This window comes from Poecilia reticulata, linkage group LG3, assembly GCF_000633615.1.
Source record: "Poecilia reticulata strain Guanapo linkage group LG3, Guppy_female_1.0+MT, whole genome shotgun sequence".
In the NCBI taxonomy this organism is placed as follows: Eukaryota; Metazoa; Chordata; class Actinopteri; order Cyprinodontiformes; family Poeciliidae; genus Poecilia; species Poecilia reticulata.
Window position 1 is genome coordinate 29,784,676 of NC_024333.1, and position 24,405 is coordinate 29,809,080.

General features: G+C 38.6%; 1 protein-coding gene across 1 annotated transcript in view; it reads right to left on the reverse strand.

Moving 5' to 3' along the window:
* Nucleotides 1-731: 731 nt before the first annotated feature.
* The window catches only part of mafa (MAF bZIP transcription factor a), an 81,665-nt gene continuing 57,991 nt past the window's right edge, over nt 732-24,405 (reverse strand). Inside the window, exon 3 of the mRNA XM_008405899.1 lies at nt 732-952. The gene's annotated coding sequence lies outside the window, so the exon portion shown is untranslated. The remainder of the gene's footprint in view (nt 953-24,405) is intronic.

Here is a 24,405-nt window from a genome sequence, read left to right on the forward strand (position 1 = left end):
TTGCTTACAGCAGTTATGGGCATTTAGAAGGAGGGCACAGTTATTGCATTGGAAATACACAAATTACATACAAGGAGAAAATGTCCAGTACTAACATTAAATCATATGTGAAATGCTGAACATTGTGGTTTTGTCAGGCCAGCAGATTGATGGCATTTCCCATTCACCTTGTCTTTCCCCATTACAAGACAGACAAACGTATTTCTGGTGTTAGAGACCTATAATTAATACTTTTATGCATCTACTCAAATACAATGAAAAGAAATTTCCATCATAAAATACTGACATACTGAGTGGTTTACCAGTTTGGGGAATGCACACTATAGTCTTGTCCATGCTGCTGCTTTCACTCATTTCTATTTACATATACTAATGTGGATATTAGATAGGAAGACTAGGCTGTTGCTCAAAAATAAAAACAAGAGCGATACTTTTACATATCAAATAATGATACCAAAGACAATAAAACTATACTTAAAATGAACATTTCATGGGCTTTTGGCTCATAAAATGTATTCAGGTTTTGTGAGGTAAATCAATTCATGAGCACTCACTCCACAGTAATAAGGTTTATGAATTTGGTGACAGCAACTGGGTATGCTGCCTGTTTCAGGAAAAAGGTTGTTTTCATGATTTATTTACAGTAGCATGCATCATTGATCTTCGCACTCAAAAGAAAATAGTCTTTCGAAAGTATTTATCTGGTGTTTTCAATCATCTCATGATTATGAGTCTCTTTTTTTTTTCTTTTGTCTTGTTTTGTACAAAAAGCTGCAGGTAAAATATCAAGGAGCGAATTCAGAGAAAATGCCACTTTCGAGATCTTCAATGTGGGGGTTTTGAGAGAATCTAGTCGGTCTTCTTTGTAGTTCTTCATTATTAACTTTGTGCTTTGTAGGTTTCTTGGTGCAACTGGTCAGCCACTTGGATGCCATCATAATCCTTGTGTTATCTATAACAGAAAGAGGAAAACACATTAAATTGAGATTCACACTGTAGAGTTGTGCTTTAATGCACGCACATAGAAACATTCACACTCAGAAGATCTACTGTGGCACAGCGAGTGAACGCCAAAATGTGAGGTTTTCAGGACAATTGCCTTGATTCGGTCTTGTCTTCAAGGGTTCATGCTCACACACATACAGTGAGTCACAAGCACTGTATTTTCAGAAAGACGTGGGCTCTGCTGTCACCAGTGCCAGTTTAAAAACAAAGACAGAGTGACCACCCTGTGAGTGTACACTGCGAGCCAGCTTGGCTGAGATTCAGGGTGACAGTGGTATCAGCATGGGGGGTGACTCCTTAATCAGCTTTAATTAAGGCCAAAGAAAGACGAGCAAATTCCTCAACAGCGTGTCTACTTTAGATCTACTGTATATCGTTCAATCCATTTGTGGTTTATCCAAATACAAAGCCAACGTACAGTTTTTTTAAAAATTTTTTTACTAGATTTGTGTTTGGAACCATACAAAGTTCAGTGTGATTGTTCAACAACACACAGTGTGTGAGGATGATTCATGTTGCCAGGAGTAGTGCCTGTGGGTGGGCTATTAGACACAGAGACTGCAGTGGAACTCAGCTACTGCCTACTGGAGATCCAATTACATGACCCTACTGTAAAGGTGCATCCTGCACCTATTATAAATCACCACAAACAAAGAAACTATTGACACTGCATTGCATACTGTTACACTTCCCCTCCTTCCTGTAAATCATGAATATATAAACATGTACAATGCTCTGATTAAGTATTTCTCCCCCGATACATATTTCTTCTTTTATTGCCTGTTTTGTCATGTGTTTTGGATCATCAAATAAATTTTAACATAAGTGGTAATACCGTTCATTAAAGGGAAAAGAACAATCCAAATCAACTTGGCCCCATGTGGAAATATATATTATCCCCCTTGTGAAATTAGGACTCAACTGAATCCAATTATTTGGTGAAATTTTATGAGCTGCATCCAGGCCTGATTGTTTCCAGGCCAGTAAAATGAAGAAATTAAACAATGTCTTTGACTACACATGGCAAACTAAAAGATGGTAAAGGCATTCTCTCTCCTCTATGAACTTTTTTCAATATTTTGAATAATGATGTACTTGTCTTGTCTTTAAGACTCCAGCAGACCACAGTGATAATAATCATTCTCAAATGGAGCAGCAGGAAACCATCACAAGAAATGTTGATCAACCACAATTACTTCAAGATCACATCAGTAACTCATTAAGGATTACACAAAATAATCCAGAACACCTTATGTTGCACTGCAAGTCTCACCTGGTTAAGGCGAGTTTAGTGTTCAGCATTCACCATTAAGAAAGAGACTAGATATGGTGGTGTAGAGGCGGAGTGTGGGGCTCATATATGACGGCTGATCATCTTTGAGCAGCAGTCTGGGATTTGATCCCAGACCTCGAGATCTTTGCTGTATGTCCCCCTGCTCACCTTCTCTCTCAGTCTGAGGGCTGATAAAAAAGGACAAGTACTGAGAATCCCCCAGTGTAAGTGTTTAATTTTATCCACATACACACTGTGGTAATAGTCAGTGCAGCTTTTGACACTGTCAACCACAACAGATTCTCTGGTACAGTCCATAACTGGTTTGAATCTTATCTAAACAGCAGTACCTTCTTTGGTTCAAGAGGTAACTTCTCATCAGAGTGGAGACATGTGGGGTACCTCAAGATTCAATCCTAGAACCCCACCTATTAATATCTACATGCACAAGTTGTAGCTCAGGTTATAACAAGTAATAAAATTTGGTGCCATAACTATATAGATGATCTTTAATTTTCACCAAACCATAATTACCATGTTTTGCTCTTCTTTATCTAAATCCGTTTATATCCTTTTCCTTGGTGTCATGGTTTGGTCAAGTAACACTGAGTGAAAAGAGTTCTCTTCACTAGATTGTTAAGATGTCATCTAAACCATCCGTTAAATCCCTGTACATCAGCCAGGTACAGCAGATGGCCTTTTCTCTTTTAAAAGATTTTCACCTCCTTTACAAGGAGTTTCAGCTTCTTCTCTGTGGTCGGAGGTTTTTAGTCCCTAAATGCAGGACAAGATGCTTTAAAAGCAGCTTTGTTCCTACTGCTGTTATTGAAATGAACAAACTGAAGTGACATTGATGCTCTCAGTGGCTCAACAGATTTAACCTGATAATATAATTCTTATGTCGACACGTTATTTATGTTAAAATTTTCAGGTTTTACTCTCCTCTCATTTGTCCTGCTTCGTTTTGGTTATGACATGTGGAGCCTCTATCACATGTCATAAAATGTGATGCGTTTTCACATTTTACAGTGTTTGTGCATAGACATGCATGCTTTGCACCACTGCAAAACAAATCTGCCTTTCGGTACGAATAAAGCAGCCTAACCTATAAGTTATCCAAATAGATTTTGTTGTTGTGTCAACACAGCCTTTGGGTTTTTATGGTTCCAACCAACAATTACTGTGTTTTTTCCAGCTTGGTTCTGTCATCTAACATCTTCTCAATTGACAAGACATTAGCTGTTCACATGGGGCATTCTCCAACCACTGACTGAGAACAACAACCGGCAAGTCCCGAGCCCTTCAAGACAGAATGCGCTCCCAGACTGTGTGATAGCAGTGTGATAGAAATGCAGGGCCATTTGGACCTCCAAAGCCAGGTGTTAGCACTTCAGCTCTCTGCTTCATCAATAATTGACAGAGGCAAACCAATCAGAACAATTTGCTCCCCACAGCGAAGTGCTAGAGCAGCCTAACACCAGTGAATCATTAATGAGGCAATTAGAGGAAATGGTTAGACGCTTAGCCCTCAGTAGCAAAACTCCCATGACTTCAGTGCGATTGTTCTGCTTAAACAGAAGCTGCATATGATGAAGTAATGTACAGGCCAAAACACACCAGGAGAGAGGCATAATACAACCACACAGCTATGCCTAGATACAGAGCTCTGTTTTCTAAAGGCTGGTAAGCAACTTGGTGCAGTGATGCCAGCCCTCCATCTGTTGACCACAACTCAGAGGACCAATAATGGGAACAAACCCAATTGGCCATTACCATGGGAGATTGACCTTTATTGGTTGTTGTTACCACTGCACGGACTGACAGAAGCTGTCTCCCGGGTGACTCAAGTGTGGGAGAGCCTTTATGGACATGGATGAAATCGACCAGGGTGACATCACTCAAACATGGGGAAAGGAACAACAATAATGGAGAAAACGGGGTTTGCCTTTGAAGAGCAGAAATCCTGGATTGTTGTTTGAGAAGGAAATCAAAGCCCTGTGGGAGCTGCTCACAAAGCCTCATTGATTGGTTATATTGGAACCATTTCATAGTTTATCAATGCTCATCTGCCTGTTCTCCTAGGCCCAGGTCCAGTACGGGCTCAATTAAACCAGCCACCTTGATCTTAGGAACAAACCAAGCGGATACACGATACAGCATAGATTATTCCCAAACACACACTCCAGTATGTTGCAGGACTACAAAATTAAATAAAAGAATTTGCAATGGGAAAGTCTTCAGTATTTAGTGTACACCAAAAGACAAAGTAATAACATCACTGTCAAACAAAAGATAAATAAATAGGATAGATTGACTGGACCGTGTCTTATTTTTGCTTTTTGAATTTTATAATTATCCAGTTTTAGCCTTTTTGTCAGCATTTAAAAACAACACAACAAACTGGTAAATTTTTCATAGAGAGTTTGAACATGGTAAAAGATCCCATCAAAGTTTAGAGGAACAGTTTCTGTGGAAGACGGATCTGGATGCCCTTTTCCTGACCTCATGTCTGTACATGCCCTGGATGTAGGAAAGATCAGGCCTCTCTGGCTTTCAGTCTGGATCTGTCCTGTTTTGTGGCCGAGCCACAGTGATGGGCAGACACATCAGAGTATGGAAGAGTATGGAAGTGTAGAAGATTWGTAGCAGTCTCTCTACTGTGGTTGTGTATGTGTGAGGACCATTTGAGCTTCCAAGGAAGACTGGATCCTAGGAACCGAAAATGATCCACAGTAGACACTGTGTTGTTGAGGCGGTGGCATGGAGGATGTTCACAGGATGTTGACCTTCCTGACCACACCAGTGGACAAGTCAATTCACTTCCTGTCTGTATGCAGATTATTATTGTCCTGGATCAGATCAGATCAGTGTCGGCTACAAACTGTGGGAGTTTCACAAACTGGTCTGGTGAGATCATTTGTATAAAGAGAGAAGAGGAGTGGGGAGAGAACACCCCCCCAGGGGTGCTGTTGGTTCTTGTGCAGGAGAAGATGGTGCGTCTCACTTGCTACCTTTAAATGCTTCAACAACAGGTGTTTAAATAATTTTCAATAAAGGTATTATCATCTCTAGTGGCCTTTATTTGAGAGTGGTCAGACAGGAAAGCGGATTGTGAAAGAGAGGGAACACGTTGAGCATAGGTCATTGAGCTGGGATTTGAACCTGAGACGGCCGTGTGGAGGACGAAGGCCTCCATACATGTGTCATGTTTTACCCTCCTCAAAGATCTGACAGCAGATATCAAGGTGGCTCAGCATTCAATCCTGAAGCTGAATATTTCTTGTGAACCAGGATGGTGGTAGAGCACTTGAAGCAGGATGTAATCTCACACAGTTCCAGAGACTTGTTGAAGATCTCAGTGGTGCCAATGCAGGGTTTCAGGTAAACTAAGTTTAAGTGTCCCTAAGCATGTGGATGAATTATCTCCTCTGTCAGGACCTTTAAAGGTCTAGTGATGAACCATTTACTTAGATAAGGGCTGGTGAACAGGGGAACACCTAAAACATGCCAGTCATAATTTTTTGAGAAATAGTTTTTGAAAAAAAAAAAAAAACTCCATTTAAGAAAATGTGTGTGTATTTTAAAGCCGTAGGGTATATTCTTATCCTTTTTTTAAAGTTTTAAAATCCACAATTAATTGAAAAACATGCATCCCAGTTCTTGTATCTCTTATCATTTCACATGAAAAAAACAACAGTAAAATTATCAATAAAACACCAAAATTGATAAAGCCATTAATTTGGTGATTTGATGAGTCCCTACAGATGACTACATGAACATTTATAAACAGGATGATACAGTACTGTAAGAAACAAAAGAAAGTAAATTCTACTTAGTCAGTATATTCTTAGAGTGCACTGATAAGTAACTGGTGATAATGCAACAAAGAGACATAAATAGCGCTGCAGTCTATCATATCTTTTAATCCTTATTTTAAGCTCTTGAACTCAATTTTCTGCAAAGTTTGATGAATTCCCTTTGGTATATTAGTTAGTCACACTTCACATAACATCAGTTTATGAATATTTTAGTACACTTAAGAAGGGTGTTGAGTAGAGTTAAAGAGAAACACTTCTTAGGTCCTTTTTTAAGGGGAAATCATTGTTGTTACTACTTTCTAAATTTTATTATAAGATGTCAAATATTATGTAAAAAAATGTTTACAGAAAAACATGTAATTTCAGTCTAGAACTATTTGTAAACTTCGGGAATTTTGACCAGCTTTTCTGTGTGATTGAAGAAGCCACTGTTTTTTCTTCCTGTTTAATATTTAATACAATTTTCCTTGTGGAAAAAGAAAGTAGAACATGAAGGAAAAACTATAAGCCCACCAGATATTTGATTAGGTTTACCTGTTCAGTTCCTCATTTAACACTATTAATGAATCAACCAACCACACGACCACAACTCCATGCATTTAGGTATCATGGTGGGGAAGATCACTTACTGAAGTCTAAGCCAAGTATCACAATAGGAAAAACGGGCGTTTGAGTGATTTTCGATCTAACGTAGTCGTTTCTTCCAGACGACCTGGCGTGAATATTTTAGAAACAGCTGAGCTCCTCGGATTTTCAGGCTGAACCGTCTCTTGAGTTTACAGTTCACAAGAGGAAAAAAGGAAATTATCCAGTAATATAAGGAAGGAAATGCTTTGCTGAAGACATAGGTAAGAGGAAAACAGATGATCTGGTGTGAGATATTAGAAAGATGCAATAGTTTAAATAGCCACTTGCTACAATGAAAGACATTCAGAATACATACAGTCTCTGAATGCATAACACATTGGACTTTTATCTAGAAAGACAGCTTAACAGCTTAAGAAGTCCAATCCAGACAACACTACTAACAGAAAACTGGAACTACAACTAGTCAAATCATATAGCATGAGGTGACGGGGTAAATGAGTGTCAGTTGTAACAGTGACATTATGATAGGAGTGTCAGAGTTTTACATAAAAACATGAAACCTTGTTTTGACAGTAGGGCTGTTGTAAACAAGTAATCAAGTGATTTATCGATTATTCTGACCATTAATGGAGTAATACAATAAAACATTGATAAAATAAAAATGTTGGTGATTACTGCAGTAACAGCAAAATTAATATTGTATACGAATATCGGCTCAGTTTTTTCATTATTGTGCATTAACAATGTACTTTTTTCTGTAGTTTTGAAAATTTGTAACAATAATCGCTCACTTTTTAAGTTAACCTGGACAAAAATATACAAAAATCAGAAATTATATTGAATTTCATAATAAAGCAGCAAGTTCAGAAATGCACTTATAAAAAATGTCTATACTTCAGTTTTTAGTTTGTGTATTCATAAACACATAAGCTTCGTATTCATAAATACATTCATCTTCAGTTACTTTATTAAATGAACTCTCACTTTTTCCAGCCGTTTATTGCCCTTGTGTCCATATGTGTTATTATGTGGCAGAGAAAAAAAAAAGTTGTCTTGAGCGAAGCTCAGAGAACTAAAGATTTACACTCACAGACGGTGTATTTCAATCCACCAAACTTTAAAAATAAAAAACAAATAATAACCACCTAGGTAAACCGAAAAGCTCTGCCATGCCTCAGATGTATTCAGGAATCCATGAACTAAAATTACACCTCAGATGAGACCCTCTTCCTTTTCAAACCACATTTTTTTTTATTTTTTATGTGGAGTCTACACTTCTTCCTTTGCTTACCGCAGCTTCCCCACAAATATCATTTTAACATTTCCATGTTTACAATAGCAACAACTACAAAGACTTTTTCACCCCAAAGCAGCCCACTGCTCACATCATCATACAGGAGGCACAGAACTGACCCAGTTCACAGTCCACCTAGACTTCCCACTCGTCCATCTTCTAGAGTGGGAAAAACAGTTGATGTTAAAAGCTTAATGGCTTTCCTGCTTATTGTTTAAAAATCACTCACAGTATAGATGGCTGAAGAATAGTCATCGTTGGCGGCCTCAATTATACATTAAAAATAAAGTTATGAGCTAGTAGCTGAATTATTAATACCGACAACAGGAGCAAGAGCACGTTGGCAACGTGTCGTGTATTTTATTTTATTTTTGCTGATGCTTCATCTTGTGCAGATAATTTTTCATCTAAAAAGCTTGTGGACTCTTGATCTGTGAAAGATGGAAAAACAGATCACAACAGTTGGAAATTTAACGCAATAAAACTGGAAAAAGGAAACAGATAATATAACATTGAGCAACGTGATGGAAAATAGCAAGAATAAAAAAAAAACAACAAAAAACAAAACTGCTGAGGCTTAAAGTTTCAAACTTAAAATAAAAAAAGTCACATTTTTCTTCTTCAACGGTTATTCAATTGTTATTGTACAGCATCAGTAAAGAAATAAGGTTAAAATGTTCCAAAGCTTGGGGTCTGGGGACTGTCCCTTTTTACTGACACATTTCCTGAGATGCAAATGCATGTTCATCCGTCGGTAGCCTTTAGCATGTTTTTTTTCTTTCTTTTTTTTTGTCACTGATACAGTTAAATTTTCTAATACTCACACAAAGGAGTGGATAAGAGAAAGATAACATATTGTTTTTAACTGATAAAGAGTTTTAAGAGTTGCTTTGCCTTGGGTGTTTATGTTTCAAAATGGATAAAATAAGCAACACATTTTTGGCCAAAAAGGTGTCTACCTAAACAAAACATGTTTTCATTTCTATCAACACATATGCAGCTGTTCCTGTTATAAAAGGAATACACCATGCACCACCTGTTCACATTTTGGTGTCAAATAGTACATTTCTTAACAGAGATGTAAATTCTAACTATACAATCTAATCAAACATAAATAATGAACCAGAAGAGATTATAAGTGCTTGTCATAATGAACTGTTCATGGAAATTCCCCATTTAATATTAGACATAACTTAAGCGACAATCAGGTCTGATCTTGGAGGATGTTTTGAGCATTATTCTAGCGAGTGATCCGTAGGTCATCAGGGTAAGTCGGTGCTAAAGATAGACAAGTGGAAAGAAAGAATTAACCAATCACATCCTGTGTTTTTAGAATAGGGTAAAATGTGACCGACACCAGTGTTTCACAATCTGGGGCTGCACTGCAACTACTGAAGAGTTAAGTTGAAAAATTACTATCGTTCATGTTCTTCTTTTTAGTTGATGTGTTTTATACATATTTGTGTCTACACACATGCATGTAAACTATTCGTATGCATTGAACCCCTTCAAGTCTTGTCAGATTGCAACCAAAAAAGTAAATGTGAAATTTTAATTAGCTTGTGTAGTGGAAGTGAAATGACACACGGTGCTCATGATTTTCTAATAGTTTGTATGTTCATGCAGTTGAAACCAGAGGTTTTTAAAACCACATATTTTACCTCTTGGCCGTTTTCTGCTACCTCGTGTTGGCCAAAAATAATAAGTATAAACACAACAATAACATTCTTTTTTTGATCAAGAGTGTAGACTATGACATATATGCCAAATGTTAGACTTTTTAAAAAAAAACAAAAAAAAACCTAATGTCGTAGGAAAGCATGAATGTGATTTTCTTTGAAGTAACATTAACTTTCTGGTTAGAAACCAAATCCTTTTCTTGGCAGCTTTTGAACTACAGGCATCTGAAAAGGCTGAATGAATCACCAGTCTCTATTCTAACAAAGTGTGGGAGGTAAGTTGATGCGGAGTTCAAAAGATTCGAGAATTTTGGAGTGAAACTTGGCTATAAAGCAGGCATCTGTCATTTCTGTCACAAAGTAGCATGACCAGACTGAACCTCTAGCCCAGTTTGGGGCATTCAAATTCAAACATAGCTTCTCATGATTCACCAAGCAGCGACAGGAAAGAGATGTAGTGGAAATTTGCGTCAAAGCACCGCGGGTCACATCCGGACATCAGTTATACATGCCTGTCTCTTTCCGCCCGACTCACGAGCACCTTTGGATGTGCAGCATAGAYGTTAAAACGCCTGCTGGTGGATATTTTTTTTTCAACTTTGTCGGTTTCAGCTGATGTGACTCAGCTTCTTTTAAGCCACTGTCTTTCATCTCCTTGGCTGCTGAGAATATTTTATTTTTTATTTCCGATAAATGACAGATTTTTCGTTGAACTGGCTGTAAGAGGCCACCGTTAAGCTTTCCACACCTACGCARTGAAGAGATTTTTCACCTGTTTCGTGAGGGGTCAGGCTCCTTCTTTGCAATGTACAGTAAGGTTCATTTGCAAAGGGACCAAGAGGAAATCAATATCCATCACACTGCTAAAATAAATTCATGTATCACCTATCAATAATTTGTATGCCATGTTATTATTGAAGGTAAAGAGTTTTTTTTACAGTACTTATATTGCACAATCGACCTTAAAATCGTCATGAGAAAGAGCCTGCTAACCCTTACTTTATTCTTGCAAAGTCCYGAGTGAGAAAGTGACAGGCTTACGGATTTCTGCCACCTCAAAGAGAACAATACTTGTCACCGTTTCTGATTTTTTTCCCCTGAGGATCACACAGACTTTTAAGGTTTTAAAATCCCCACGTGAGGAAAGCGTTCCCCACGCCCTTCCTGTGCCGCAGATAAAGAACAGGCGTTTGAGTAATTACGGTGCATTATCACCAAGGAACGTTCATTGCTACATTTTAAGCTGCGTAGTGAGCTGTGACAAACGAACGACCAGTTTAATTTCTGTCAGGAGGAAAAACACATGGCTGKAGCCAATGAAGTCAGCTTTCTCATTCTGCGACTGACTGAGACCATCTGGACCAAATAAAGTTTTTCCCTTTGAATCAACAGCTGCTGGAAATTACACAGGGAATGCTCCCTGTCTTTATATCAATATTCTTTTTATCTCTTTYATTGCGCTCTCTTTAAAAAACCAACAATGTTTGTTTTATGGTTTAAGTTTAGTGCCAGATTTGATCTGTGATCACAGAAGGAAGCAAAAAAACATAAAACGTCACCATCTCAACGCACTTGTGTTTCCTTTTCTTACTCGGTTCATCTCTTTCACTGCACCAAGTTTTTCCTCCGACCCAGCCTGCTTTGTGCTGGTAATCGACGGTTTGACAGTGTCAGTCAATCTGTCAGCAGCTGACAGTTTTACAGCACATGCACTACACTGATGGGTACCATCACTCATGTAACGATCGGCCTCCACGCTAAAATCAAAAGAAGAGAGAGCGAGTGGGTAGTAGAGGATTGCATACGCGAAAGTAAAGGCAGTTGAGTGAAAATAACAGCGCGCATGCCGAAGACAAATATTGTGAGAGGAAACTGGTATTTAATTTCAGTATCATCTATGAAACTTTGTAGTGTATATTTGAAAAAAAAAAAAAAACAATTAAAAAAATCTCACGTTGAAACATCGGTTTGAGATCAGAGGTAGATTTTCCTCTCTCTGCCACACAGAGGAAAATCTACTTTCCACTTACAGAAGAAAAAAATGTTCCAYCCTATAGGCAGATATTACTACTTAAAACACTTCATTGTGTCCTGGAACATGATTATAAGGCCAAGATTTGTGTATGTTTAATTTCATCCTCTCTGTCCCTTAGGCCATGTGATATGCAACCTAAACCAATAGCRAGACAAACCCTATTTTTTCTTAAAGTGTAACATTAAATAAAGGTMAACTTTTCCTGTATTTTGCCTCTGAGGATCACCAAAATTGTTTAGTTTGTTAAATATCAAGACATTGATTGACTTTTAGACACTTATTTTATTTCTTTTCTTTTTTATTTTATTTTCTTTGTATTTGGGAGAAGTGCATTTGACTAGAATAACTTGTGTTAAATCKTATGGATATTTCTTTTTGCAAGCTTCTCACAACAAATTGTGCAAAACACAGTTCATGCAGATATATCTGAATACAGTCCTAAATGTCACAAAACAGTGTTCTGTGATCAAATAAGTGTTTAAAGGGAGGTATTATGTCTTTTCATTTTATATCTCAATGAAGTAACTGTTACCTTCTGCTGTTATAAAAATGCTGCACATATCAACCATAACTTAAAAGAATTTTGACTYCTCGATTTGCATCTTGACATCCGTCTCTTTAAGAAGCTYTGCTCTTTCCGACGCTGCCTTCAACACAACAACGCCTTTCCATTTTGCCGTTTACAACCGTTTGAACTGAGAGGTGCTTGCACACCTGCAGAACAAGCAGATAGGTKTGCATGATAGGTGTTTGCTAATTGTCGCCGGTGCTAGTCTAGAAGAGCTGTGTGGGCGAGGGGCAGAGCAGGGCAGAAGCTTGGCTGGARATTGCAGCTCCAAGGAGAAGCTTTGTGGAAAATGGYGGTGCTTTGTCAGAGCAAATGTTTSAGCGAACCTGAATGGCTGCATAGGCGATTCAGTGATTCTTCAAGCATGCATGAAAGAATCAAAGCAGCAACCCACGTGTCTTTGATGAGAAAATAACATTCCAGCTGACTTAAAATTGGAAAGATTTAGTTTCCCCACTTCTCCCCACTTTTGAGAATGGGTTGAAGATTATGTCTTTTCTTATAGTCTAAGTAAATCCATCTATCCATTTTCTTGCACCCTTGTCCTTTAGTGGGGTCGGGAGGGGTGCTGGTGCCCATCTCCAGCTAACGTTTCGGGCGAGAGGCGGGGTACACCCTGGACAGGTCGCCAGTCTGTCGCAGGGCAACACAGAGACACACAACCATGCACACACACACTCACACCTAGGGGCAATTTGGAGAGGCCAATTAACCTGACAGTCATGTTTTTGGACTGTGGGAGGAAACYRGAGTACCCGGAGAAAACCCACGCATGCACAGGGAGAACATGCAAACTCCATGCAGAAAGACTGGGGCCGGAAATCGAACCAAGAACCTTTTTGCTGCAAGGCAACAGCTCTATCAACTGCGCCACTGTGCAGCCGTATATGTAAACCATCCAGTTTAAAGAGTTGCAAATTGAACTCTCCTCCAAAAGTGGACACCAAATGGTTCGCCAAATAGGTTTTCTATAATTCAAACATTACAGTTTGAACATTTCGAACAGTAAAAATATATAAATGGAAACATTTTAGTACAGCGTTTCCTGTCTAAACATGTTGGGATTAGCTTTCATTTGAGACTTGTTTTTTTGGCAGAGGTCTTGATTCATTAAGGTTGTGCTGTAATTTGAAACAAAGCACAAGCAGTTGTCTATGCAGAGGCCTGAGGGAGAAGAAAATCCTAAGTGTCCCTTAGAAAGCAGAATGTAAGAGTTGCCCAGAGGAGAAAAGGCAATTGAGCCAATCTGTTTGTCTGCTGATGGTAAAAAGGCAGAAGCTTCTTGCCACCCCTCGCTGTCATATGGGAGCCAGGTCCCACAAATACATGCTTAATGACTCGATTTATTCACTTTGTCACCATCTCTTTCTCGCTGTCTGTCTTTATAAATGATTTTGTCCATATGTTCTTCCAGTTTTCATTCTGCACTGATAGTATAGGGGAAAGGGTTAACATTTTATGTGCAATCTGTAGTGTGCAAAAGAGTAAACACTGCTAGAAAYGGGAAAAGTGCAATTTTGGATTTGTAGCTGRTAAATATTGTATTTATAGTGAAAATCTTCTTAGAGCATCGTTGGATATGTTTCTTGGTCTGATGCCTGTCATCTCTCTTGTCAAAAAGTAACATTTTTAGTGGAATACTCAAGTTTTAGAATCATATCATTGTATGTAATAAAAATGCATTTGCCACCACAGTACACAACAATAATTATACAACATAAGATTCCAATCAGAATTGAGTTGCATTCCCAGTTKTGATCTTGTTGAGCTTTCCTGGCATTGGGTCGTCCTCAGTGATTCAGTCACAAAAGTGTCAGTTGTGTTTTTTAGGAATGGTGTGATGCATGTCAGTGACATCTGGGCCAACACTGGCAGGACAGTGATCAGACTACAGCTCTGGAAGGTCTCTCAAAAGCTTTATTCTTAAATCTATGCTGACAGGCAATGACATGATGGAGATTGGGTTGGTGAATTGATTGTGTTCTCTCTAGCTCTTTCTTTCCACTCCCTCAACTCCCCTCTTTGTCCCATCGCTCTGTCTTCTACMTCCTCCCCTTTTCCTCCGTTCTTCCCTGTGCCTCACTTGGATATGTCAAACGCAAGATGTCAGATTATTTCCCAACAGACACTGTGCTGTGTGACAGAGGACTCGAGCTGTATATCACGAGATGACACCTCCTTTGCCTCCCACCATCTCTTCACAAACAACATCAAATATCACCATCCCTTTTTGATCACTTTAAAGGCTGTATTAGTAAAGGAGCTAGAGCTTAAACAAAGACAAACAAACTGTTTCTTCTGTCATGTTCGTCAGTGGGGCCATCGGTGTGTTTTGAAAGTTTGCCTACTCAAAACAGGAAGTAATCMCATATTGCATAGYATAATTAGAAACTGGAAATATTGAAAAAGATAATTATTCTTTACTGAATTCTAGTGTACATTTGAGTTWAATTATCTCCTGGGGTACATATAATTAAATTATAACATTTCAATTATTTAGGGACTATTCTTTATTATTTTAAACTGTCATATGAAGCTATTCTTACAAAATGTTAGGAGGGTGTGTAACTTTTAGAATAACGTTTTTACATCCATTTGGCTGAAGAAAGAAAAGAGAAAAAAAAATCACAGTTTTGCAATGTTCAGTTCAAATAACCAAGACTTAAATCACGCTTCACATTAGATTAAAACATTTTACAAAAAAAAAAAAATAATAATAATTTTAGTTATAAACCTGCGGAGACTAGCTGCCTCTGAGTGCCCTCAGTCAATTCANCATATGAAGCTATTCTTACATAATGTTAGGAGGGTGTGTAACTTTTAGAATAACGCTTTACATCCATTTGGCTGAAGAAAGAAAAGAGAAAAAAAAATCACAGTTTTGCAATGTTCAGTTCAAATAACCAAGACTTAAATCACGCTTCACATTAGATTAAAACATTTTACAAAAAAAAAAAATAAGAATAATAATTTTAGTTATAAACCTGCGGAGACTTGCTGCCTCTGAGCGCCCTCAGTCAATTCATAAATCTAAAGTGGAGACAGTGTTATCCTGCAGAGCTGTGACTTCACAAAAAATATAACCGACCAACAGGGACAGCAGGATGTGTAGAGCAACATCGACATCAGCATTGCCTTCCTATATAATTATTTTCAAAAGAGCAATGGTGGATGCACTCAGTGCGGCAATCTCGTTGTTGCCTGAGTGAATGTTTCATATAAAAATATCTCACCTTCTGTGTGCKGYTCCACAGACTTTAGTCCTTTTCCACATGCCACTAATGCCACTGTACTTGTTGGGGTGAAGACTGTGGATTGTTCATTTCAGCTGCATGGTGACAAAGCTTTGGAATTATTTCTAAAAATGGCCTTTGTAGCTYTAAAGTCTTTGATGGCCTTCCACAGGCCCACATATCATACCACTGCTGCAAAAGGCTRCTGTACAATACAGCMAGAATCCTAATTTACCTTGGTAATAAAGYGCTACAATCTCAAAATGCAGTTCTTAGGTAGAAACACATCCTCCATGAGGTGTAGAAGAGAGTATACAAAGTTCTTGATCCGTGTCAGAAAAGTATTTTAAGAACCCATAARGACAAATATGTTGTTGTGCTGACAATGTAAAATCAGAACAAACTACAAATATCCACTTTGTTTCTTTGTCTTTCTTGACCCAGTTTCACTTTTCTTTTTTTTGAACCRTAACACTGTCACATTGAAAATAAAAGAGAAAAAGAAACAATTCTCAGTTTCATTGTGGGATATTTATCTCCCCTTCTTTGTATATTAAATATAGAAACAAAACTTGTTTGAAACATACCGGTCTGAAATGTATCGATTGTCAAGTGAATAAATAGTGTATATAGCCACATTTTACCCAGTTCTCCCAACTCTCCTGGAACTTTGCTGTAAACTTATGTAATAAAAATACAATTTTTAGTTGTTTTTTTTTTTTTTTACTAAAACTTGGCTTTAATCCATACTTTGTAATYTGGAAAGCACTGAACGCTTTGGCACAGAGTGGGGTTAACCCAGTATCGAACTATTCAGCATATTGTTTCTGTGACACCTGTCACCCTCAGATTAATAACTTCAAGGTCTGTGTTAGTGAAGCATGCGAGGATACCAGAAATTACAATACTAATTCAGCTCTGGGGATTTACACAGCAGCCTCTCGCAGGATTTATGATGAAATTGAGCTGGCCGGAGACGGTAAGGAAGAGAGCTTAATAAGGGTGTGTGGGGGGGAAGGAACTGATTAGTTCAATAGGAGAAGCTGTGTGTTTGTAGTCCTGTGATTATTATTGTGTTTCTCATCGCATAATGAGTCTGAACAATGCAGTTAATGGTATTATTGGCGGGCCACCAGAAACAGGTTGTATATAAGCTTGATGGCACTTTTTCACCGGTAAATCACTCCAGTGCACATGGCAATATTTAAATCTATGTTATTAAAATTGTTGGAACAACACTATCAGATTTATGTTGTGTTATTTTATTATGAATTGATTATCATCATCACGGGCATGTCTGATTTGCGTGGAGGCAGCTGGAGCGTGGTCGGTTTAATCCATTTTGATTGCTCTGCAGAGGAATTCAGTTGCCTTGCTTGAATGGACAGCAGCTTGCTGTGTACCTCCGATGATTAGCTGAGAGAGGGAGAAAAAAAAAAGGCTGCACTGTTTTTCCTTTTCTCCTTTGTTTTCTTGTATTAGGGGTATCAACCAGCTCAGTTACGGGTAGTCTGTAAGAAAAACATCTTTAATATTCCTGCCCTTATGTCTGGGAATCAAGTCAAAGAAAATTCACGGAGAATAGAAAAAAAAAAAACATGGTCATTTTTTATTAACATTTCCCCTTTTACTGTACTCAGGTCATTTATCTTTGTAAGACTGGAGATGAGGCGACAGTTTAAGATCATTACCAGTTTGTTGAAAGTATTATGAATCACTTCAAATCAAAAGCCAATTGTATTGAGAGGATGAAGACAAATGAAAATGGGCCGCAGAGAAACTAGCTTGTAAAATAACTCTACATTTATCGAAAAAGAAAGGAGATATTCTGAAGAAAATCAGGGCAACCAAACACAAGGTACTAAGGAACAAATTAGTTYAAAAGTCAAAAAGTTAAGTGCATACAATATATAATCTTTGTGAGGAAAGAAGGCCATGCTGTGAATTACTAATTCTGACTTTACAAAAGTGATTCACTCTTCTCTTTCTTKCCACATTCTCTGTCTTCTTTCTCCCTCCCTTGTTCTCCTTTCCTCCTCGATTCTCTTTTTCCTCATTCACTCCTTCTCTGATAGCTCAATAACAGGTGCCACGCTAAGAGAGCTGTTACAGCCGTCCCTGAGTGGTTGTGTCAGCAGCAATGTTGGGGCTGTGCTTTCCAAGTTGCTCACCATGCAGGAAAATGAGAAAGTGAGGGAAAAAAAAAAAAAAAAGATCTCCGGTCCCCAAATGATGTCCGTTGGGAGCCATCGTGCGCTAAATTTCGCCTGGTGGTTCTCCCTTGTTTTTTTGTCTCTGGCCCCTGGACTCCGATTTACAGGCTGAGCCATATTGGACCTTYCTGCATGGTAGGGTCCAAGCAGCTGTGTTCAGCAAGAAAAAAAAATGACAACGACAAAACATAAATAAATAAAAAAATAAATAAACTAACAAGTAGCTAATGTTTTTTTGTTTTTTTTCACTTGAATAAGGTTTTTTGTGTGCTGTCTGCAGAAAATGAAGTATAGTTTGGCCTGAAGTTAAATTAAAAAGATTTGATATCAAAACTAAATAAAAAAATWWAAAAAACTGCTGTGGAAAACGTGYCTGAAACTCCCTAAAGCACATCAAAATAAATTCATGAGGACTTTTGCGTCTTYGTCGGACTTTCAGAGTCAATTTACCCCTTGCATCCACCTGATAATTATWTCATCTGCAACACAAGTTGTATTTATGATTATTCATCTTAACATGTCTAGATGAACACTTTCATTTTGACAAATGCAAATGAAGCAGCTTTTGTGAGAAGGTGCATCGGTGTGTGTGAAGCCTGAAGCGGGCAATAATCACAGCCAGATTGTGTGCAAACAAGTGACGCTAAGCACCTCAAACCCCAGCAAATGACAGAAACAATGATGAAAACACACCACACTCTGAAAACATACCACACTCAACAAAAGCTGGTACAAATTGAAATGTTTTAGATTCTGTGATACATATATTAAATCCTGCAAACTTACAACCGAGTAGAAAATACTGTTAAATTTCAGCGGCAAGCAGGTGCAGATGTATGTTCCCAGCATCTCAGCATATTTTATATATCTTCTTTTTTTTCAAGGGGAGGAGGTATAAAGATATGTTAGCATAAAGGTAGCCTAAATTTAGCTTTCATACCATCAAGGGAAGGGTTCAGTTTACATACACAAAAATAATAAATTCCAAAGGTGACCTGATGGGTTTCATTACAGCTGATTGATCAGCTTACGTGAGGGTGTCAAGAAAAGGAGAGARAGGAAATGGTTTCAGCATCCAACACTGGACTCATGGGCCACCTATCGCTGGCACAGATATCAGCCAGGTGAGTGCAGCACATCTTCTAGATGACATTTGTTACATCTTTGAGATTTTTACATGTTCAGATTTAAAATCATCTGTTACAGGTARAACTCAGCTTAACAATCCTAAATTATACACATAATGAAAAACAACACACTATTCAAATAAAAATTATGTCACTTAATTTGATTTTACTTTTCATGCAAATAGGTTTTCTAAAGTGTTTTGAGTCAGAAGGATTTGGATAAGTGGAATACTTTTTTTTTTTTTTTTACCTTATAAACTTTTTTCATAACATTTCATGTCATGGCAAATGGCAAATGTTTCATAGTGGTTATTTTTAAGAATGTCTCTGCATCCTACATGAGTTTTGGGGCCTGAAACAGCAATCTCTCCTGTGAACTAGTAAATAACCTGCGCAATTCATCATAACAACAACAAGTAAATGTCAAGGGCACAGGAGTCACTTTTTGTCAAGGTCATACACATAAATAAACAGTAGCATGCTTGCAAAAACAAAAACAAACAAAACACACACGCACACACACCCACACACATTCACAGTACGCTGCATTGTGACCACAATGTACCGCGTAGAAGTTGAGGCACTGACAAATCGCTGAGACCTAAAAGTGGGGCCGAGGTGGGACTAATTGAAATGAACTTTAGGAAAAAAGAAAAAAAAAARRGGGGGAATGGGATGGGGATATCTAATTAGAAAAGAACTTTCTATTCTGTGTTTGTGTTGACATCATGGGGTCTAAATTTAAGCTCATCCTTGCTGAGCCAAACCTGGAGATGCACACAAACTTTGCATAAGTACGGCGAAGGAATAAGGTCACCGCTTTTCCTTAGTGGAAACATATTTTCCTTGTAGTCACATGCAACACTTTTCTGGAATTTGTGAGGGGCCCATTCATTATCCACCGCTTCTCCTGAGAGACGCAGCGGTGCATCTGGTATCTCGGGTTGTGTGAGTTTACGTCTTTGTGCCGACGACTGCGCAGAGCGTCGTGCTTATTGGTTTACACACTGTACAGAACATCTCTGTACACCTGCWTTTGCAAAAAAGTGAGTGTGGCTGGAGGATATCTGAGGTGCATTTGTCAGTTGCTCTTTATTGGCTGCTCTATTTTAGTGTGACTTCRTTGGGTACGTGGCCCAGTACAGAAGCCATTAAATTCCCAGTAAGAGGCTAATTCCTCTGTGACTGTTTAAAGTGTCTCCAGCAGTGCTAAATGTTCTCCTCTCTCTGTGCTTGATCAGAMAACAGGACCACTTTAGTCAGTTYAAGGTCTCCTAAGGAAGCTTTCATATCCTCTGTCTGTTCACACATCCCTTGTCTCTTCTCTTTTTACAGATAAGTAACTCATGCAACTGACATTTCAACTAACAAGTTAATAAAGTTGACAAGAAAATAAAAATGTGTAAATATGTTAAATTGYATATTTTACTYAMATTTTTTGTTTAACRTTWTGTTCAGGATTAATATAGAAAAAAAGTTAAGAAGACAAAAAAGGATSAAGAAAGGCACACACTGAACTAACGGGATTTCTTTATCATAAACGCAGTGTGTCAATCACGTTTCAAGCGAAATTGTTCTGCTTCTTTTCACTGCTGCAAATGAAGCCTAAACAAAAATGTTTCCATGGACACATTGAACCAGACAGGACCTGATGTGTGTGGGTCATGTGTGTTTCATATKTTTAATCATATATAGTCTGTAAGTGTTTCAGCAATGGCCCTTTTAAGTTTTAATTACGTACCAGACAATTAATTGTGCAAGGTGTGTTTCAGCAAACACAATGCAAATAATGTAACTAAATGCAAATGTACAACTTTATTCACTCATCTAATACTGAAGCAATATTGCTATTTGATCCATGTACACCATTTATTTAAACACTGTTCTTTTATGAATTGGTGGATCGGACGGATTGTGTGGGCTGCACATTTTGGGGCACGATTCGACATATTTTTTAGAGGAACGCAGAGAAGGAATATATTTGCAAGGGAAATTCTTTGCAAAGAGAATTCCTCTCACAACACCAAGACRTAYCCTCTGTGTTTTCARAGGCCCGGCCTGTTCTGCTATCCTTGTGTAAAGGTGAAATTTCTTCACGAGAGCTGACAAGTGTGAAATTACGATAGGAAGTGCTTCATACCCTGCCATTTACCTTCATTCATTACCACGACATACACACCCACACGCACACCTACACATCTTCTACAGACCACAGCTGTATGGTTGATATGGCAGTCATTTCTCGAATCGGGAGTCTACGGAGGGAAAATACCATGCAAATTATGCATGACAGTTTTTCTTCCGAGTTCTCTCAAACCCTGTGGAGTCCTCAACGTCTCCAGCAAGTCCTTTTGAGAGCTTTTGAATGTARACGTACAAAAGTATTGTAACGGCTAAAATAGAACTACATGGATTCATTCTGCAGAGTAAGAACTGATCCATAYGACGGAACGAGAGAGAGTCCATCTGAGGGAGTTTGTTCTTTGAGTCGGCCTTCGCTTTTCAGAACATTTAATTTAGTTAGCAAGACAAACAACCGAGGAAAAGAATTAAGTCAAGGCCACGATCTATTATTCTTCACTTTTGATTTGAGACTTTAATTTAATTCAATCAAAATATTGCATCTGAGGATTAACTTTAAATTGGTTWAGATTAGTTGTAAAGATGTGGCATTAAAAGCTTAAAATGCTTWAAAAAATGTCTGCTCAAATCTCTCCCCGAGTACTTTAGTCTCCTTTCTCTGAAGGTTATCCTGCTGACTGTGGCCAGARGAGCCGCGTAGCTGGACGGTCATAAGTCTTTGTCTTTGAGGAGTGCACGCTGTGTCGGTATCGCTGTGGCAGCATAAGTGATACAGGCTCACACTGCTGAGATTAACAGAGCCCTGTCGTGGCCTTACGCTCAGATCTCTCACGGCTGTAGGGCTCACAGCGCTGAGCTCTCACGGAATAACAGACATTCACACATAAGCATAACACCCAGCAGGCTTGAGCGAGATCACAGCTAAAGAAGCCAAAGYGTAGCTGGTTAGGCTAACGCTAATGGAGAAGCGCTTGCCTGGATAGCTGAATGGAAAAGTGAGCGGTTAAAGCTCATTTCACCACAGCAGCAGCTCAACCTCTGTACCTAAGGAAAGAAATAGCAGTCAGATTATAATGATTTATACCCAAGGAAGGAGATATGCACTTCTGGTTATGAATTTTCTTGGACATCCACAAATATGCTTTTAATGTAAAGTTAGATTTTTAGAGAAAATTAAAACTTGAGTGGTRGGGTATTTTCTCTTGACTAGCATTTGCAAAGCATCATGTGCTCTTTCAATGCTTTGTCATAGGAAATAAGCTCCCCCCCCTCCTACCCTTGGCTCTTTAGTATAAAAGATATTAAATCATGTCACCAACCCGTTGGGATAAGTTTGGGCCACACCTGAGTGGATATGTCCTGCCCAGCAGCAACGTAACATAGTAAAAAAAAAAATCTACTCAGGATCACTGGCAGGCAAGACGAGGTCTTATGCTTTTATCCCTTGACTTGACATTCTGTGACATTTAAGAAGTCGTTAAAGGTGTGAGCATGTGTAGAGGGAGAGCCTACCTCCTCAGGCAGAGAAACATTCAGTGCTGTCACAAAATAACACCCTGTTGGATTTGGTTATTATACTGGTTCAGAAATTACAGCATCACAGGGCACAGTCGTCAAACCATACATTCAGATTGTTGACAAATGACGTATACATGTGCTTGATACAGACGCCCGTAATGACACGGTATGTGAAGACAACAGGCAAAAGAAAGTATATCAGCTGCAGAGCAATCCGTCCATAGCCCTGATTGCTCTGGTTCTGTTTCTGTAYGGTCAAACATAGCTGTGACAAAAACACACCGGGTCAAACGTCCTTTTTTATGAGCTTCTTGCTCACCACCAAGCAATGGTGTTTAAAGTACATCCCCATTTTTGGCTACTGCTGATACTCCTGACAGGTTATGTTATCCTATTTGTCCATCTCTGGAACCAGCTCCCATAAAGGCCAGTGCTGTAAAACATTGCTGTTGACCTAAATTGTTAGGGGCCAATCCTCTCTTTACAACAAGTAGTAAATGTTTTCTTTTTTTGTGTGTTTTTTTTCAAGGCAGCTCTCGGTTATGAAGTAGCAATTAGCCTCTGGTACAGAGAGGAGCCCCGAGGTTCTAAGCCCATTCTTCCAGTAAGAGGCTGTCAGCTCTAGCTGCCTTTAAAACATAAGACAGGGAAATGTAGAAGCAGAGACAGGACACTGATTACAGAGCCCTAGCTCTCACCAAAGGGGCATGTAGTGCTTCTCCAATGGAAATAAAAAAGCAAGACTTTAATTTAACCCCAAAAACTGACAACTGGTTGTGTTCAGACAGAGGGAATGCAAGAATTCCCTGACTAGAGGGAGCAGATTTACATATCTTAGGTGAAAACACATTCTTGTGCATGTAATGAGTGTGCTTCTGCTTTTTTTTTTAAATATCACAAATGTGACGCATATTCTCTGAGCAATACAGTGGAGCCCCCGTCAAAGAGATGTGACATCTCAGTACCTACCAAAAAGCCACGTTGAAAATAGGTTTGCGTTACAGCTCCTCATTGCTATATCTGAACATATGAATTAATGTGCATTCAGTGTGTAAAACATTGCACCAGATCTACGCTCGTGCAGAACTGAAGGCCTTGAATTAATACGAGTTAAAACGACATTTAATTTCCATTTGGAATCAATGAAAGTAGTTTTAAATTTTAATTGAAGTTCCACTGTCCTGCTTGCATGTATTTGGTGGACCTGGAACAAAGGTTTATGATCTTTGAGGTGCTACTTGTAAATATTTGTAAGGGTATAACTTAAGCAATAGTTTCCTCTCTGGTGTAATTTGGGCTCTGTTGGGACTGTCCCTCGTCCCTATTACTCATTACCTTAGAGCAACATTATCAGAACAAGAATCCAGAGAAACCCCCGCTAGCTTATAAATCACAGACTACTTATTCTTAAACATGGGGTTAAGAATAAATATTTTATGTTTTTTTTTTTCTTCTCCTCTTTCCTTTGGTTTGTTGTATTTCCTTCTAATTCATGTAAAACACGTTGAATTGCCTTGCTACTGAAAATGTGCTATGTAAATACCATTACCTTGCCAAACCCTACCTATTCCTTATTTTAGTAGTCATGGAGTCATGGACAGGATCTCAACATATAGTTATGGAGACAAGGTGTTTTTGTTTTTTTTGTGGAAGCCCCTGGGTCTCATCTTTGCTTTGTGCAAACAAAGTGGTTCTCTTGGCATCTCTACAAAATGACCATCCAGCGTGTGCTGAAGTACTTCACAGGGAGCCATGAAGTGACCGAGACGACAGTCAGTGCCTCAAACGCTGAGGCTACGGTTCTCAATTGGAAAAAGCTGGACTGCTGCTTCCAAGTTACATTTGTAAGCATCTTGGTATATTGTTCTCAAGTAGTGGTAAGATGGAGGTGGAGAGGGCAAGACATATTGGAGTCTCACCTGCAGCTGGCTGTGCATTGGTCTGTTATGGTACAGAAAAAACTGAGCAATAT